At 45.0% G+C, this 20,327-nt stretch overlaps 1 long non-coding RNA gene across 1 annotated transcript in view; it reads left to right on the top strand.

Annotated features, from left to right (window-relative positions):
* LOC135058111 (uncharacterized) overlaps window positions 1-20,075 on the top strand; it is a 104,290-nt gene extending 84,215 nt beyond the window's left edge. The window contains exons 2-4 of the long non-coding RNA XR_010244610.1: window positions 19,004-19,087; window positions 19,161-19,372; window positions 19,967-20,075. This is a non-coding gene — a long non-coding RNA (uncharacterized LOC135058111). The remainder of the gene's footprint in view (window positions 1-19,003; window positions 19,088-19,160; window positions 19,373-19,966) is intronic.
* The last annotated feature ends 252 nt before the right edge of the window (window positions 20,076-20,327 follow it).

Genomic DNA, 20,327 nt, shown 5'->3' with positions numbered 1-20,327 from the left:
CTGATACGTGTACTAGACAGATGGGAGAATTAGGGTTAGGAGATTTCACATGGAAGATGTGTAATATGGTTATGTCCTACTCCGTCCCATATGTTCTCCCCAATGATGCATATTTCATATGCGGGAGGAAGGCGTATAAGTGGCTTGCCCCAAACTCTGAAGGATTGTGTTATATTGGAAAAGTACTGCCTGAAGTAATGACTGTATCACATGCCAAAATGAAAGATATACACCGTGTTGCCCAAGCTCCTTATACTCACACCCATTACGAGCACGTAGTTAAACGGCACCTGATAGAAAGAACAGAGCATCCGGCCTCTGACATGATCCATGAATCCACCGGGATTCAGTTTATAATCGCGTTAGACATCACTCGCACCGCCAGAGGAGTGTTGAATTATAAATACATATCTGCGCTCGCAAATTTGTTAGACAATATCACAGAAATGTATGATGACACGTTTAGGTATACTGGAAGAGAACTTCAAGCTTATAAAACAGAACTAGTTCAGCATAGAATGATTCTCAATTATCTCACGGCAGTGACAGGTGGATATTGTGTCACACTGGCAACGCAGTACGGCGTGAAATGTTGCACATATATTACAAATAGTACCGAGGACCCGGTCGAGGTCATAGACCAAAAGATGGATGATATTCTCCAACTGAAGTGGGAATTTCGCAGGAGACACAATCTCACTCTTGCTGCTGTAGGTAATGAGCTGACTGGTTGGGTGTCATGGTTGAACCCGCGAAATTGGTTCACTGGTTTAGGAGAATGGGCTCAAGGAGTCATAATGGATGTTGGGAAGTTTCTCCTATGTATCTTAGGTGTTATCATAACGATTGGCTTGATATTTAGATGCGGTCAGGCTTTAACGAAGTGTAAACGAAGTACCAGGGTGATGAGTTTAAGGAGTGAGGAAATTGTAATTCCAATGGATTTGATTTATGACCCAAATGTAGAAACAATGATGTGATGAAAATGCGATTTCTACGGTCCGTTTCTTTCACCTGTTTTTCCGTTTTCCTCCAAGGTAAAAAGACCCACTTGGACGAGGAATTTGATGAGCCGATATACAGACAACAGATGGATTAAAGAAGAAGTTTTGACAACCTGATACACAGATTTTTGATGAACTTTGCCATAGATCCCCAGTTTCCCTAGAAATTTTAAAATTACGCTAGCCCAACACTTTTGTAAATCTATGGACATTGACAAAGCTTTTGCTCGCACCTTATGGGCAAAAGCACAAAGAAGACTGCATTCAACAGACACCGAACAAGACTTCAACCGACAAATGTTCATTTACCTGACATAGAATACCACTGCATTTACCGCAATTATGTCTTTTCTTCATCTCTATAACCTTCAGGTAATTACACACATAGTATAGGGAATACAGGCACAGATATCAGCAATCACATATTCCCCCATTCATGTATCATCAACTAAAATGTGCTCCCCATTTGTTACAACCACAGCCGAAAAGAGCTCGGTAAAGTTTGACAGCCCATCCACAGACCCGTACCACGGGATAAGAAGGAATTCAAATGTATACTTCGCAATACCTCGAAGCTTGATTTAAAACACGTACGGCACGATGATACATGACCCCCAAGCACGGATTCATACACACATGCTTCTGGTATCGCACTAGGTCATACCTTTTTCCTACCTTCTCCTCTCCTCCCCTACCCAACCATGTAAATGTATTAACCCCTGACATATATTTTTCTCGTTTTGAAATGTTTTAGGAAGTGGCAGTTATTGTTGACTGCCAAAGGGTGGACTGTCAAAGTCAGAAAAATATCACGATGCACACTGCCATATTTGCACCTCATATGTGTCCCTGCTGCGCTTGCGTGCGCTCTCCCGTGCGTGCGCATACTCGCTGTTGCGGGCACCCGCAGGCGCACGGTATGCGCATTTACGGTAGAGATTGTATGCGTCTAGCGGGCGACTCTTTCGTTACATATTTCCACTATATAATGTATTTTGTAGATCATGGTCCCTTTGATAGATTCTGAAAGTTTGGTTAATGTAGCATGTTCATGGACAGAGAAATCCCTCTTTGTTTGATACGAAGGGTCAGACAGAAGTAATACTGTGGTGTTTAGTATCCATCGGAAGAGTATTTAATTAGCAATATTCCGGTGTTGGTTTGAAGCGGATTAATCGCTCGTGCGAATAGTTATGGACATAAGAAGTTTATGTCCATTTACTATTATTTGCACTTACTTATCCATGCGGCGGGAAACCCAGTTCCCCACCCACCTGAGCAGTTGGAAATCGTCACAGCCCACCTGTATGAATCAACCTATGACCTTTTGTTATAATGCGAGGAGGAATTCCTGTGTCCAATGAACAATGAGATTGTAGGGACCATTGAATTGTATTGTGTGTGGGGCATAAATAGACAAGCCGATCACATCCAGCTCACTCTTCAACGGTTATCATTGCTGAAAATCGGGAGCTGGATGTCCAGAGGCGCATGCGATCGTTCCCCTTGTGCGTAAGTTTTCTCCGCAATCATATTGTCTTTCTTGTTGTTATGGGCCATATCTCTCTCTCTCTTCTCTTCTTTCTCTCGTACTCTCTTAAACGTAATAGTATTGTATTGTATTTCCTGTGTAATTATCTGGTTAGGTAGTCTATGTTATATTGTAGTGTATGACTTGTATTGTATTAATTCTTTTGCAAGTATAACATTCATAATATATATATTAGGCGTTGGACCCTAAGCACGGTATCTGTGTATTTCTTATAGTGTTAAGTATTCACAGAGCGTCGGTGACGCTCTAACAGCTTTTAAGTTAATAAGGTTACACTGTGTTGCATCTACACCCTATCTCTACACTAAGGTTTTACAGCATATTACATTGTTTATGGTTTAGATATAAAGGTTTAACATTGTGAGCGTCAGCGCCGCTGGTGATCTCCTCGTGGTCCCGAGCGTCCGCTACGCTATAGCGAATCATTACGTTAGTTGGCAGCCAATAGCGTGCCTGCCTGTGATCTCTTGGCCGTGAGCGAACGTGGCGCTTGAGCGTCTCGACCACGGCTAAGCGATCATTACGCAACGAGCGTACCCTTACGGTACTCCATACGTAAATAGCGTACTGTGTTCTTAGACCTCATAAAGGGTTTTATATAAGATAAATATTTAGCTTTATCAAAACAAACCACATCACCATCAGAATCCTCATTGTCAACTTCCTCCTCAGCGCCAACTACACCAATATCCTCCTCATCCTGGTGTATGTCTACAGTGACATCCTCAATCTCAATATCAGCAATTGGACTGGCGGTGCTCCACCCAGCACTTGCAGGCGGCATGGAAATGGTGGTAGGAGTCTCCGCTTTCCATACAGTCTTGAGAAGATCAGGCCTAAATATCGCAACCGCGGACACATTTGGACTCTCCTTGGGGATTTGTGATATCTCTGAACACACAGTTGTTTTTTCCTGTGCTTTAGCAAGCTTAATTTTTTTAATTTTTCGAGAAGGAGGAGGGCTTCCATCCTCATGAGAAACTGAGCCACCAGTCATGAACATAGGCCAATGCCTTAGCCTTTCCTTGCCACTTTGTGTCGTGAATGGCATATTGCTAATTTTATGTTTATCATCAAATAATTTATTTTTTTCTCATTATTAACTTTTGCTTTTTGGATTTTATATGCCTTCTGTGATATTGGGCTTCAGCCTTAGCAGACAATGTTGTTGGAATTGCATTGTCAATGTCATGACTGGTGACTTCAGCACTAGTACTAGGTACTGGAAGTGGTTCCTGATTTTCCACAATTTTTTCCTCCAAATTTTTGGTCTCCATTTCACAGGACAGCATCCCCTTATTATTACAGCACACAGAACAGTGCCCCTTTAATTGCACAGCACCCCTGTATTTTTACAGCATACAGGACCAGTGTAATATTATTTTAACAGCAGCACTCCTGTATTTTCACAGCATACAGGACAACTGTGCTTTTATTTTAACAACTGCACCCCTGAATTTTTACAGCATACAGGACCAGTATGCTTTTATTTTAACAACAGAAGCACCCCTGAATTTTTACAGCATACAAGACTGGGCCAGTACCCCTGTATTTTCATAGCATACAGGACCAGTGTGCTTTTATTTTAACACCTGCACCCTGAATTTTTAGTGTATACAGAGCCAGTATACTTTTATTTTAACAACTGTACCCCTAAATGTTTACAGCATACAGGAACAGTGTGCTTTTATTTTAACAGAAGCACCCCTGATTTTTTACAGCATACAAAACTGGGCCAGCACCCCTGTATTTTCACATCATACAGGACCAGTGTACATTTATTTTAACAACTGCACCCCTACATTTTTACAGCATACAGGGCCCGTGTACTTTTATTTTAACAACAGCACCCCTGAATTTTTACAGCATACAGGGATAGTGTGCTTTTTCTTTTTAAGACTGCACCCCTGAATTTTTACAGCATACAGGGCCAGTGTACATTTATTTTAACAACAGCACCCCTGAATTTTTATAGCATACATGGCCAGTGTACATTTATTTTAACAACAGCACCCCTGAATTTTTACAGCATACAGGGCTAGTGTGCTTTTATTTAAACAACAGCACACCTGAATTTTTACAGCATACAGGGCTAGTGTGCTTTTATTTAAACAACTGAACCCCTGAATTTTTATAGCATACCGTACCAGTGTGCTTTTATTTTAACAACAGCACCCCTAAATGTTTACAGCATTCAGGAGGACAGTGCCCCTACCCCCTCTACAACACAGTGACAGCCAGGACAGCAACACCCATGTACAGCTGCAACACCCCTTATAGCACATGAAACACCAGTGACAGCCAAGACAGCACCCCTAACAGCACAGATACACCACAGTAAAAGCAGCAGCACCCCTACAGAGCACACACTGACCCCACCTGATGCCGCCACCCACTGAGAGACAGAGGTCAGTCTCCCTCACTCTCCAAGTCCAGAGTGAAAATGGCAGCAATGCACGGCTGTTTATATGGAATCCAAAACCCACGAGAATCCAACAGTGGGATGATGACATTTTGTCTCATTCTGGTTTCCGAGTCTGGAAGGATCTTGGCTCGGTAAGTGAAGTTTGGGGGGGTTTGATTCTCTGGGAACCAAACCCACTCATCTCTAATATTTAATATATTAATAATAACATAGCCATTATATCACTTTTGTTGACAAGGTTGTAGCCTCACAGACCTTAATCCAGCCATGCTAGTGCTCATCTTAATTTGCTGGGAGACAAAATAAGCAAGGTGACAGTATGCACAGTGTTTAGTTTACATTAGAACGGCCAGTCTGCATGACCATAGACCCACTCAGGGAGTGGATGTTACTCGTTTCTGCATAGATGCTGCATATGTGTATGCAGTTGCTGTGGTCTTTGCGATCACTCCTGTGGGTGTCTCTCTTTTTCTCCAGTCGATTGCTTCTCTTGGATGCTTAACAAGTCCATAGGCTTAAAAATCACAGCTGCGTATGCATTGGTGTGCTAGTCTGAATCAGGCCACTAGTCCCCGGATGCTAATTGAGACAGGCCAAAAAAATGTGCTTTTACAAATTGCAACCAAAAAAATTTGTTATTTTTTAACAAACTGTGGTTCATTACGTTTTCACTTATATGTTTATAGAGAGCTGAGGACAGCATTGTGTCGGAAAGGTGCATATATACTAGAGATGTACGGCGGGTACTTTTTCGTGTTTTGTGTTTTGGTTTTGGATATGGATCCCTGCTCGTGTATTGGATCTGGATTGGTTTTGCCAAAACCACCCTTTCAGGTTTTGGTTTTGGATCTGGATGATTTTTGAAAAAACAACAACACATAAACAGCTAAAATCATAGAACTTGTGGGTAATTTTGATCCTATGGTATTATTAACCTCAATAACATTAATTTCCACTAAATTTCAGTCTATTCTGAACACCTCATATCTCACAATATTGTTTTTAGGACAAAAGGTTGCACCAAAATTGTTGGATGACTAAGCTAAGCGACACAACTGTGTGGCACAAACACCTGGCCCATCTAGGAGTGGCACTACTGTGTCAGACAGGATGGCACTTTTAAAAACTAGGCCCCAAACAGCACATAATGCAAAGAAAAAAAGAGGTGCACCGAGGTTGCTGGATGACTAAGCTAAGCAACACAAGTGTGCGGCACAAACACCTGGCCCATCGAGGAGCAGCACTGCAGTGGTAAATAGGATGGCACTTTTAAAAACTAAGCCCGAAACAGTCATTATGCAAAGAAGAAAAAGAAGTGCAATGAGGTAGCTGGATGACTAAGCTAAGCGAGGCAAGTGGGCGGCACAAACACCTGGCCCATCTAAGAGTGGTAAGCAGTGGCTGAATGTCAAATGTGGCCTGCAATTTTTCGGGCCACCGACAGCATCTCCTGGACACCCCTGTCATTTTTAAAAAGAAATTCTGCACCACCAAATTAATTGTATGTGCAAAACATGGGACGTGCTGGAATTTGCCCAGTTGTAATGCACACACAATATTGGTGGCATTATCCGATATCAAGATCCCCAGGAGAGTCTATGTGGGGTAAGCCATTGTGCGATGATGTCCCTCAGTTTCCGTAAGAGGTTGTCAGCGGTGTGCCTCTTATGGAAACTGGTGATAGACAGCGTAGCCTGCCTAGGAACGAGCTGGCATTTGTGAGATGCTGCTACTGGTGCCCGCTGCTATTGTTGCTGAGGGAGGCAATACATCTACACAGTGGGCTGTCACAGTCATGTAGTTCTTAGTTTGCCCGGTTCCACTTGTCCACATGTCCGTGGTTAAGTGGACAGTGGGTACAACTGCATTTTTCAGGACACTAAGGACACTTTTCTTAATCTACCTGCACTGTCCGGGAATTGCTTTCCTAGTGAAGTGGAATCTAGATGGGATTTGGTACTGAGGACACAGTACATCCATCAACTGTCTAAATCCCAGTGCACTAATAACGGATACCGGACGCATGTCTAACACCAACATAGCTGTTAAGGCCTCAGTTATCTACTTTGCAAAAGGATGACTGCTGTCATAATTAATCTTCCTCGCAAAGGACTGTTGGACAGTCAATTGCTTAGTTGAAATAGTACAAGGGCACTTCCCCTCTGGGATGATGATCGACTCCTAGCAGCAAGAACAGCAGCGGCAGCAGTAGGAGGAAGTGGTTCTTGATCTTTCCCTATTTTATCCTCCAAATTTTTGTTCTCTATTTTTTTTCTAGAGTTATATAACAATAAGAGGCACAGGAGAGCGTACCCCTACACTACACAGGGCAAACCCTGTAAAAATTATATGGATTAAATATTAATAACCCCTGTATTTGGAGTAAATAATATACAGCACAGGACAGCACCACTTGACTTATATGGCAGCACCACTAAACTGGACTTATACGGCAGTACCCCTGGACTTATACGGCAACACTGGACTGGATTTATATGGCAGCACCACTGGACTGGACTTGTACGGCAGTACCCCTGGACTTGTACGGCAGTACCCCTGGACTTATACGGCAGTACCCCTGAACTTATACGGTAGCACCACTGGACTTATATGGCAGCACCACTGGACTGGACTTATACGGCAGTACCCCTGGACTTATACAGCAGTACAACTGGTCTTATACAGCAGCAGCACTGGACTGGACTTATACGGCGGCAACACTGGACTGGACTTATATGGCAATACTCCTGGACTTATACAGCAGTACCATTGGACTTATACAGCAGTACCCCTGGACTTATATGGCAGTACCCCATGACTTATACGGCAGCACCACTGGACTGGACTTATACAGCAGCACCACTGGACTTATATGGAAGCACCACTGGACTGGACTTATATGGCAGTACTCATGGACTTATACAGCAGTACCCCTGGACTAATACGGCAGTACCCCTGGACTAATACAGCAGCACCTCTGGACTTATACGGCAGCACCACTGCACTCGCCATATACAGGAGCACCACTGGACTGGACTTATATGGAAGCACCACTGGACTGGACTTGTACAGCAGCACCACTGGATTGGACTTATATGGCAGCACCACTGGACTTATGGCAGCACAGGACACCACCACTGTGACTGATGCAGCACAAGACAGCACCACTGGACTGGACTTATACAGCATCACCACTGGACTTATGGCAGCACAGGACACCACCACTGTGACTGGACTGATGCAGCACAAGACACCATCACTGGACTGATGCAGCACAAGACAGCACTGGAATGACACAAAAAAGCAGGTTGCCACCACACGCGCCATGCCACTTTCCTGCACAGATACTGAGGAGACACATCCTCTCGCTGCACTCTCCAGGACTGGTGTGAAAATGGCGGCGACTTGTGGCTCCTTATATGGATTCCAAAGCCAGCGAGAATCCGATAGCGGGATGATGACGTTTTACCTTGTTCTGGTTTTCGAGTCTGGCGGGAAAACCCAAGCCGGACTCTGAGCATGAAGTCTGGGATGGTGGGGGGGTCAGTTCTCAGGGAATCGAACCCGCTCATCCCTAATATATACTAAGGACTAAGTTAGTAATTTGTTTGAAGGAGCGGTAACTTACCTATGGCCCCATGAGGTCTAAATCCATCTCTGTTTACAGATCACCTTGATCCAGTCAGTCTTCTAGCAGCTCCTACTCTGAGGATTTTCATCTCCTACAAGAGCAGGTCAGTAACTATGGCAGTGCCAAAACTAGGATGCCTGTCACCGAGGGGAAGGCAGGGCAAGGCACCCATCCTTCCTTTTTTATATATTATATACATTACAGTGCATACAGTTTGTTTACATTATATATATATCTATATATCTAAATTTATTTGAGGTTTGCTATCCTCAGTTGTTGAATACAGGATAACACAAACTAAAATGTAGGAGCATTGCAGGGTACACAGAAACAGTCCTGACTCCTGAGTGACAGATTACTTCTCAACACTAACCCCTGCCATTGTTGGACTAGAACCAGGCTAACAGTGATAACAGTTATAGCACTCGATTAATAGCTAAGACAGCACTCCACATGAGATACATATGATAACCCAGCAGACGGGATAAGGGCTGTCACTATACCGACAGTGGCATCCCACCTGCCGGAATCCCAGCAGCAAGTCCCCTCGCAAGCTTGCTGCGCTCACCACTCATCAGGCCTGGTGTTATGAGCCACGGCTGTGGCTCATTCCTGTTTTGCAGTTTTGTTCTGTATTTCATGTTATACTTCTGTTTATGTTCCCCGTGGGTGTCATGGGGTGCTCGGAGCTCACCCTTAAGGAGGGGATACTGTTATGAACCACAGGTAGTGGTTCATTCCTATTTTATGTTTATAAAGTTGTCTTGCATGCCAGGATTTCCCGTTGCTCTGTTTTAGAATACTCTTGTCTGCTGCCGCTGGTGAGTCTGTGTAATTGCAGCTTGTTCCCATGTGTTCAGCCTCACCTGGCTGCTAATTGCATCTTGTCAGGGCAGGGCTGCAACAGGGCAGCTGCATGGGATTATTAATTAGGCCTCTCTGTTATATGCTGGCTGTTTGCAATTCACAGATGCTGGTGATATTTCTGGGTTTTCAGTCTGCTTGAGTTCTGAGCTTGGTTCCTGCTAGTTCCTGAGCTTCCTGTGTCGATTCCTGTGTCAGTCTCTGTGTCGATTCCTATGTCTGATCCCGTGTCCTGCCGTGAGGCGTTCCTGTCCTGAGGTCCAGTACCTTTGCCTGTGCTAGTTTCTGGCTTCTTGGTGTCCACCGGTCTGTCGTTTGGGATTCTGCCTGTCCTCCAGTTCTGAGAGTCTGTGTCAGCAGCATTGGGAGTTCCTGTCCGTTTGCCAGTATTCGTACCGGTTCCGTGAGTAGCGGCACGGCCGCGTCCGTCGGCCTAGGCCGCTGTATTCCCTTATTATTTCTGTCACTGGTGTTTTGCAGAGGGTTCTGCTTATGCTGTCACCGCCGGTACACAAAAGTATTGTGTCGGCGTGTGGTCAGCATTTCCTTTGTTGTTCTTTTCCTTTGGCGGCAAGCCGCACATACTTTGGTTTTAGGTTTGTTAGTAGCCCCTGGCCTTGTTGTTTAGTCAGAGGGCCCCTTGTTATCACCCTGTCTCGGTTCACTCTTTGTCTCTCATTAAGACCTGAGGGGGCATCGAAGTTGGGCAGACGTAATCCGCCCTTCAAACGCGGCTGCCATGGGCTCAAGCAACCATAGTCTCGCAAGAGTGTACTGACAGCACGGGTGAGACAACGGAGATAGGGCGCCAGGGGCTATTCCCTTTCCATTCCCCTTTCCCAGCATTACGTCCTGGTGCTCTGGACTCGCTTCATAACATCTCCCTTGTTCTGAGCACCAGGAACCTAACATTATCACCAGCCATACCACAAAAAAAGAAATAAAACTTTTTTTCTTTTTTGGCCAAGTCCAGTGTCTAGTCTAGAATCCAGTCCTGTCTAGAATTCAGTGTTTAGAATCCAACAGTCCGGTGTTTAGAATCCGAATCCAGTCCGGTGTTTAGAATCCAGTCTGGTGTTTAGAATCCAGTCCGGTGTTTAGAATCCAGTCCGGTGTTTAAAAAAAATAAAAAAAATAAAATAAAAAAAAAGTCTTGTTTTGTTTAGCAAAATTTAGTCTTGCCTTGCCTTGCCTTGTCTTACCTTGTCTTGTCTTGTCTTGTCTTGTCTAGTTTTAAATCCTCCTATGTCTACTATGCAAGCCCTGCAGGCATCTCTCGCAGCCCTGAACTCTGTATTCAGTGCTTTGAGACCAGAGCGACTAGAAGTTTTGCAGCAATCCCTAAAGCAACTGCAAAACCTTCTGACTAAAATCTTGCTCATTTTGCCAGAAGTCGTTGAGAGTACATCTATCTCTAAAGAGACTCTTGTTCACAGTATGGTGACAAGAGAATCCTCTGGTTTAATTGAAGAGAAAAGGTTTAAAAGTTTTCTGCGGCCCAGGCTCTCAGAAGAGGAGCGTCTGCGTCACAGAAACTTAAACTTATGCCTATATTGTTGGGGTTTAGGCCATTATCTGCAGACCTGTGAGTTGCGCAAGCCAAAGTGTGGTGACGAGTCTTGCCCTCTGGCCAAGTTGAGTCATGATACAAGACCTACTCCTGTCTCTACTGTGGCAGAGGTACTTGTCACACAACCCACACAAAAAAGCTCTCTGTCCTATAATTGGGGTCCTTGGGCAAGGGAGCCCCATTATAGATTCAGGAATCAAAAGAGAATGTTTCTCTCCTCTCTTGAGGTTCCTGTGGAAGCGGAGTTGCAAGTCCCTGGAGTGGTGCCTGATGCCCAGGTTCCTGGAGTGGTGCCTGATGCCCAGGTTCCTGGAGTGGTGCCTGATGCCCAGGGTCCTGGAGTGGTGCCCGATGCCCAGGGTCCTGGAGTGGTGCCCGATGCCCAGGGTCCTGGAGTGGTGCCCGATGCCCAGGGTCCTGGAGTGGTGCCCGATGCCCAGGGTCCTGGAGTGGTGCCCGATGCCCAGGGTCCTGGAGCGGTGCCCGATGCCCAGAGTGCTGGAGCGGTGCCCGATGCCCAGAGTGCTGGAGCGGTGCCCGATGCCCAGAGTGCTGGAGCGGTACCCGATGCCCAGAGTGCTGGAGCGGTACCCGATGCCCTAGCTTATAGAGGGACATCAAATATTATAGTTCAGGTGTCCATACCGGAAGGGGTCTCAGAAGCTGTTACCCCAGGTAGGGACTTGAAAAGCGCAACCCTAGAAAGGGTCTCTAAAACCATAGTTCTTGAGGGGAACTCGAGAAGCAAAACCCCAGAAGGGATCTTTGAAGTAATATCCCCAAGTGGGGTCTCGAGAGACGCAGCCCCAAAGAAGGGTCTAGAAGTCGCTTCCCCAGGAAAGAACTTAAGAAGCATAGCATTAGTGGAGGATCTGAACGTTATTGCTTCAACAAAAGTCCCGGAAGTCATAGTCCCGGGAGAACTTTCGATAATTATCGACTCGGAGAGGGAGGCCGATGGCCCGATCCCAGTCAGGGAGGCCAACGGCCCGGTCCCAGTAAAAGAATCCGAGGTGCTGGCCCCAGCGGGGTTCCCGGAGGCCACTGCCCCAGCGGGGTTCCCGGAGGCCACTGCCCCAGCGGGGTTCCCGGAGGCCACTGCCCCAGCGGGGTTCCCGGAGGCCACTGCCCCGGGTGGGTTCCTGAAAGTCACTGCCCCGGGTGGGGTTCAGAAAGTCACTGCCCCGGGTGGGGTTCAGAAAGTCACTGCCCCGGGTGGGGTTCAGAAAGTCTCAGCCCCGGGTGGGGTTCAGAGAGTATCAGCCTCGAGTAAGGTCAATAGTGACCAGGTCCTAGCAAAGCACTCCAGTCAGTCAGATGAGAAGGAAACAGATCCTGACTCTGATATCTCAACATCCATAACCTTTGATGGGGACTTCGCCCAATTTCTGGCGCTTTTCAAACACTATTACACTATTATGTTGTCTAGACCATTTCTGGGCATCACTTCAGAAAACCTTGGGCTCTATCTGATTTATTCTTTTAGAGGAGAGCCTTCTGAGTGGGCGACCAGTCTAATGAAAGCTGAAGATCCCATTCTTCAGGATCCACTAGCATTCTGTGATGCAATTGTTAAAAGATACGGTTCCAAAGAAATTGGTTCAGGTTCCTCTAAGTCACCCGTCTTGTCTGCTGAGAGTCCACCAAATACTGTAAACTCGGCACAAGAGTCCCAGCCCGTTGTTTTGACTGCAGGATGTGCTTTTTTGACTTCTTCTTCTAATAATAGTACTTTACCAGAAAGTTCAGCTCCCAAGGGTAAGAGACCTGTCTCTGATTTGAACGCAGCCTTGCTGGGTGGTACCATCAGTTCAGACAATGTTTGGGGAATTACCTTGGTCAGACCTAAAGAGCTTTGTAAAAAGAAGAAGAAGAAGAAGAAAAAGAAGTAATTTTTGACTCTTGCCTTGATAAAAAAAAAAAAGGATTTTTTTTCCCTTGTCTTGTGTCCAGTGGCCACCATCAAGGGGAGGGCACCGTTACAAGTGGTTGCTACAGCTTGTTTTTTGTTTTCTTGTCTGTTAGACCAGTGTGTCAGGTTTTTTTTTTTTGTATCCCTTGTTCTGGATAGTCTGAATTTTGGGGTCTTTTGACCCCTCCTCAAGGGGGGGGTAATGTTATGAGCCACGGCTGTGGCTCATTCCTGTTTTGCAGTTTTGTTCTGTATTTCATGTTATACTTCTGTTTATGTTCCCCGTGGGTGTCATGGGGTGCTCGGAGCTCACCCTTAAGGAGGGGATACTGTTATGAACCACAGGTAGTGGTTCATTCCTATTTTATGTTTATAAAGTTGTCTTGCATGCCAGGATTTCCCGTTGCTCTGTTTTAGAATACTCTTGTCTGCTGCCTCTGGTGAGTCTGTGTAATTGCAGCTTGTTCCCATGTGTTCAGCCTCACCTGGCTGCTAATTGCATCTTGTCAGGGCAGGGCTGCAACAGGGCAGCTGCATGGGATTATTAATTAGGCCTCTCTGTTATATGCTGGCTGTTTGCAATTCACAGATGCTGGTGATATTTCTGGGTTTTCAGTCTGCTTGAGTTCTGAGCTTGGTTCCTGCTAGTTCCTGAGCTTCCTGTGACAGTCTCTGTGTCGATTCCTATGTCTGATCCCGTGTCCTGCCGTGAGGCGTTCCTGTCCTGAGGTCCAGTACCTTTGCCTGTGCAAGTTTCTGGTTTCTTGGTGTCCACCGGTCTGTCGTTTGGGATTCTGCCTGTCCTCCAGTTTTGAGAGTCTGTGTCAGCAGCATTGGGAGTTCCTGTCCGTTTGCCAGTATTCGTACCGGTTCCGTGAGTAGCGGCACGGCCGCGTCCGTCGGCCTAGGCCGCTGTATTCCCTTATTATTTCTGTCACTGGTGTTTTGCAGAGGGTTCTGCTTATGCTGTCACCGCCGGTACACAAAAGTATTGTGTCGGCGTGTGGTCAGCATTTCCTTTGTTGTTCTTTTCCTTTGGCGGCAAGCCGCACATACTTTGGTTTTAGGTTTGTTAGTAGCCCCTAGCCTTGTTGTTTAGTCAGAGGGCCCCTTGTTATCACCCTGTCTTGGTTCACTCTTTGTCTCTCATTAAGACCTGAGGGGGCATCGAAGTTGGGCAGACGTAATCCGCCCTTCAAACGCGGCTGCCATGGGCTCAAGCAACCATAGTCTCGCAAGAGTGTACTGACAGCACGGGTGAGACAACGGAGATAGGGCGCCAGGGGCTATTCCCTTTCCATTCCCCTTTCCCAGCATTACGTCCTGGTGCTCTGGACTCGCTTCATAACATCTCCCTTGTTCTGAGCACCAGGAACCTAACACCTGGTGCCTCGCGTCGCTCACCACAGGTTCTAATCCTACTTGGTTGATGGCGTGTACCAACCGAGTGGGAATACCCACCGCGTGTCAGGAATCCAGGCGACAGTGTTTCAACAGCTGTCTGGATTCCGGCATCGATCTCCAGTATGCTGGGATCCTGACAGCCGGTATATTGACTGCATCCTCTTAACACTTGTGCTGCCATGCCTTTTGTGTAACACTACAGCACACAGTCCCTGCAGGTACATAAATATACAGCAGGTACTGACATATAATAGGGAGGGGGTAAGACAAGTACCTACCAACGCTGATGACAGTTATGTGATATATAAAATCCCAGTTGCCAGCACTGGGCATGAAGAAAAGGGGGCTGGGGTCCTTTGTCGGGTGGTATTCATGTGACCGGCGGTCTGCTGACCGACAGTCACATGACCTCCTCCACCATCCCGCCGGCTCAGTATCCCGATGGTCGGCATGCCGACCAACAGGGACTATTTCCACTCGTGGGTGTCCACGACACCCATAGAGTGGGAATAGAAACCGTGGCGACCGCAGGTTGCCACTGAGCCCGCAGTGTGGCGAGCGCAGCGAGCCCGCAAGGGGCTTGCTGCACTCGCCCCTCCCCGCCGGGATCCCGGCATCGGTATGCTGCCGGGAACCCAGCGTCGGTAAGCTCCATATAAGGCATATGATGTTCCCTCAACACACAGCAGCACATGTCAGCTCATCCTCTCTGTGTGGTGCATGGAGAAGTCAGGCTGGGCTATGTTGTGTAAAGCCAGCAGCAGGCATTGTGCACGGGACCTGTGGGTGGGTGGCGGTTCAGGTCCATGTCTGGGCAGGATCTACAGGTCCAAGTGCTGGTTTGAGAATGATATTTCATCTGTAGTTAAACTACTATCTGACAAATTGAAAACCAGGTTTTGCTATACTTACAAACATGAATCAGGCTATAAGTCAAGTGATCAGCATCCTTTAACATATAACAATACCATAACTTATGTGCTTTTAAAATTGCTCTTCAAAAAAACAACCTGGGGCCTAATTCAGAGTTGATCACAGCAGCAAATCTGCAAGCAGTTGGGCAAAACCATGTGCACTGCAGGGGGGCAGATATAACATGTGCAGAGAGAGTTAGATTTGGGTGGGGTGTGTTCAAACTGAAATCTAAATTGCAGTGTAAAAATAAAGCAGCCAGTATTTGCCCTGCACAGAAACAAAATAACCCACCCAAATCTTACTCTCTCTGAAAATGTTATATCTGCCACACCTGCAGTCAGGTTTCATGAGATACTGACAGAGCTTCCCAACCAATGGAGAGATGGGAGGAGGGATAGAGCTGTAATTGAGCCATGGATTCCAGCTTTTCCACCTTCCCTTCTGTGTGTCTGGGTCTTGTGTAAACTGATTTCTATTGAGAGCATTTGGGTCTAGAGGGAGAGATACGTAGACAGTCCTCCTGAGTCCTGTCCCAGTGTGTATGTAGTACAGAGGCTGTTGCAATTGCATTCTTGCAAGATAAATTATAGATTTTATTTTTCTATGTGTATTTAACAGTGCTCATAGCACTTACATAAGCAGCAAATTCCTAGGGTCCAAAATTTCCCAATGCCTGAAATAGGCACCCAACATAAGCACTGTCATAAAGAAGGCTCAGCAGTGGATGTTCTTTCTAAAGCAACTCAGGAAATTCAACATCCTGCAGAAGCTGCTTCTCATCTTCAACACAGCAATCGTAGAATCGGTCCTATGTTCCTCGGTCACAGTCTGGTATGGAGCTGCCAATGAGAGTGACAGACGGAGGCAGCAAAGGGTGGTGAGGACAACTGATAAGATTGTTGGGACTGACCTCCCTTCCATCCAGGAATTATACCAGTCAAGGTTCAGGAAGTGAGCGGAGAAAATTGTTGCAGATATGCAGCACGCAGGTCAAAAACTATTTGAACCACTTCCATCAGGCAGACGCTACAGGTCCATTCCCGCGAAGTCAAACACATCCATTAAAAGCTTCTTCCCATTTGCTGTCCACCAGCTGAACAAAATATAAAAAGTCTAACATATATAACATGTAATGTTCGTAATGTATGCTACATTTTTCCCCCTTCGTATGTTATGTGTTCCCCATTCATGTCGCTGCTTGGCGATGCACTGTACCGCAAAAACTTCCTAGTGTACGTGAGTACACCTGACCAATAAAGGTGATTCTGATTAAATAAGCAGCGAGGTGGCAGAAATCAATGTATAGGTGCCTTTAAGGGGAGTATGGAGTAAAGAAGAGAAAGGGAGGACATAATAGAAACTTTCAAATATATCAAGGGTTTTAACAAAGTCCAGGAGGGAAACATTCTTCAAATGAAGTATTAGAACATGAGGACGTACACTGAAACTGGAGGGAGTTAGGTTCAGGAGAAATTTGAGGAAAAAAATACTTCACAGAAAGGGTAGTAAACAAGTGGAATAGCCTCTCATCAGAGGTGGTAGAAGATAAGATAGTAGAGCAATTTAAACATGCATGGTATAGACATAAGGATATCCTTACAAAGAAATAATGTTCAAATAAGGTGGTTTATTTATTAATATTCGTGTTTGTGTCGATTTGTGTTGATTTTAAATTCGAAACGTATCAGACGTGTTTTCCTGCAACTTTTTGAAACCATCTATGCTAATTTACTATGCTGTCGAGTTTGCTGTTTTCGTATTTCCGATGGCGATCTTTTTCGTGTTTTTTTGTTTTTGTTTTTGCAGCCGCAAATCACTTGTTCGTTTGGGAGTTTGTGTTTTTTCCATGGATTGGGACTATTTTAAATGTGGCAGTGTTTTTAGACAACTATGGACGGATTTCCACATTAACTTTCGATTTTAACCTTCGTTCATGATTGGTTGTGTTTCAGATGAAGGAGTGTCTGTGTGCAACCATATAAATACGCCCCAAACCGTCCGCACCTCGTGGGTTTAGTTAGTGGTGAGGAGAGAGGTTGTGCTGTGGAGTTTCGTTAGTAGGTGTGATTTGGAGTAGTTTTTTTGGCGAGTTCTGAGTGTTGTATTGTGTTTGAAAGTAGTCTTGTCATTTTTGTAGTCTCTTCTTTTTGGTTTGTCTTAATTTTTGTCCTTTTTTTTGAGTCAGTGTTTGTTTGTGTGTGTGTTGTGTAGTGGAGGAGTGTGTTGTTTGTTCTTTTTTTTCAGTGTTAATTGTTGTTTATACTAATTATGTCTGACTGTGAGGTGGGGGAGGTGAGTGAGGTGGGGGAGGTGAGTGAGGTGGAGGGTGTGAGTGAGGTGGAGGAGGTGGGTGAGGTGGAGAAGGTGAGTGAGAGGGAGGAGGTTAGTGAGTTTGGTGCTGCAGCCTCTAGTGATAGTGACAGTGAAGCAGCTCCGCAGCAACGCACCACTACTAAGACTGGCCGCAATGTAAAGTTTAGTTATGCTGAGAATGTGGCTTTGGTGCGTGAGCTGATGAAATATGAGCGGTACCTATTTGGGCCAGAGGCTGCAAAGGTGACATCACGGAAGAAAACTGTGTTGTGAGCTAAAGTTTTTGCTGCTGTAAATAGTGAGGGGGTGGTTAAGCGGACGGAGGACACGTGCTGCAAACGGTACTATGATATAAAGCGCTGTGTGAAGTCTAAAATGGCCAAGGAGGCAAAGTCGGCTCATCAGACCGGTTGAGGTCAGCCCTTCATTGCCTGATATCTGGACTACTAGGAGCCCATGCGGAGCTTAATACCTCCTGAAGTTGTGTCAGCAACCCATGTCCGTGATTCCGATCGGCCCAGGAAGGATGGTGAGCATTTTTTTTCTGAATAACATCCTCTGTATTTTTGTGTATTTAATGTAGTTTTGGATAATGTGTGTCATGTGACCTAGCACGTTATTAGCATCTTAAACTACACGTCAGCAAAATTTTGGTGTGTCTTAAAATGTGTGTTTTTTTTATTGTGAAGGTATTAGTTTGTCCGGCATTTAATTGGCAAACACCAAGCTTGCCCTTCATCACATTTGCAACAAAATGCATTGTTCTCTGTATTATGATGTAGTTAGCCATGTGCATGGTTTCCCAAACATTGGTTCAGATGTTATAGGCTGGAGTAGGCCTAAATCAATTTTAATCCAGTGACATGCGCCAGCTAATTGAAGCACCATTTAATCAGGTTTAAAAATAAGTCACCATATTTTTACTCGCACGCCGCCTGTATTTGTCACCTTCGCCAACACTGCTTTATCAGTGGTTTTTGTCTTTGGATGTTTACTAAATCTGTTTAATGTTTTCCTTAGTTTTGTTGTGATATTGTGCTAGTGTGTGTTTTTTTGTGGCACATCACACAGGTTGAACAAAATCTAATTTCTTATTATTGATATTTTATTATAGAAACAATATGTGTGTGCTTTGTAGTGTTCTTTTATGTATTTGGAATGTAGGGCCATGTTTGTAGCCTCTCCATTATCTCATGCGTAGCACTTTCCTGAGTGCACATGCCTATTGGGCAATATTGTTGTGCTAATGGCTGTGTGTGTGGGGTCGACATAAGATGTTTTTTATATGTTCCAATGATTAGAAAATTTTCAGCACACAAAATAAGAAGTTGGTAGTATCTTTATAATCAAAATGTTTCAAATGTTTAATAAATGCATTATACTATTTCATCATTTGGGCTTTTTTTCCCCCAGGTTGTATAGTGTTGAAAAAATCCACAACTGGTCGGCCTACAGTCAGTGCCACTACATCTGATGATGATGACGCTGCGGCAGCAGGTTAAATGTCCATTGTAGTACATGTTATATTTGTAAAGGAATGGACATACAATATTTCTCACTTCAATACTAGGTCCCTCAATACAAGGCTTGACCAGCAGAAGACAGCCTCCTGAACCCCTCAAAAAGCGGCCATATGTGGCACCCAAGAAGCCAAGGTCAGATGTCCTGTCCAAACCACACCAGTCTACACCGCCACAAAGAATGTCAGTAGTTTCTTCCGTACCACCACGCCAAATTTTGGTCACTCCACCAAGACGCCAATCACACGCCCTCATCTGGATGGTGAGTAGGAAAAGAAAAAAAAAGATAAGTCATCTATAAATTATCCATTATTTTACATTCATAATCTGGACACACAGCACAACCAACAAAACTTACAGAAGACCAGCAACCACAAAATGGCCACAAAGTGGAATGTAAATTTTCGTCTCCATTAAAGATATGTATGTCAATTTCAGCCATACAGTAGCAGATTGTCTGGAAGATGCTGCAACAGAAACAGATGTATAAGCTTGACAAAGAGTAATGCTGTAAACATTGTGTGTTTCTTCTTTTGCATATATTGGCATCAACATGCAAAAACATACACATGTTGTTTGCGCTCACAGTAAAAGGCAACACTTTTGTTTTCAACTCACACATTTCTCGTGGAGTATGTAGGATATACCAGACAAATAATGTGGTTGCTTTTACATTGATGTACACAGCAAAGAATCAATGAGGGAGGTATATGCAGCCTTTAAAGGCAGTAGTGATGTTGTTGCAATGCAGAATATGTACAATATGCGTTCACATACATGCGTACAGTGGCCTTTGTTTGTGAAACATTTGACAAACATATATGGCTAACTAACCAAAAATGCTTTGTCCTTCCAGAAACAAGTAACGCTACCAGCATCCCTCCGACACACCAACAATACAGTGACATGGATGAGACAATCATTTTACAACTTCAGCCAATAATTGAAGGAAACAAACCCCCAGCACCTGTGAGTACACCACCCCCACTAAACACACCACCACCACAACACAGCCCAACACCAGTAGCACAAGGGCCTATCAAGTGTTTTGGGACAATTGGGCTACACAGCAGGCCACTAATCAGGATTGCCTGCGTAGACAGACACAAATTTTCTCAAGCCTGCCTTATCACCTCAAAAGAATAAGCTGCAATATCAGTAGTGGTTTTTGTTTGAAGGCAACAAAAAAATGAGTTAGTGTCTGTTTGACATTATAG

This window comes from Pseudophryne corroboree, chromosome 3 (assembly GCF_028390025.1).
Source record: "Pseudophryne corroboree isolate aPseCor3 chromosome 3, aPseCor3.hap2, whole genome shotgun sequence".
NCBI lineage: Eukaryota > Metazoa > Chordata > Amphibia > Anura > Myobatrachidae > Pseudophryne > Pseudophryne corroboree.
Note: the sequence above shows the minus strand (reverse complement) of the source record. Positions and strands in the feature narration are given on the sequence as shown.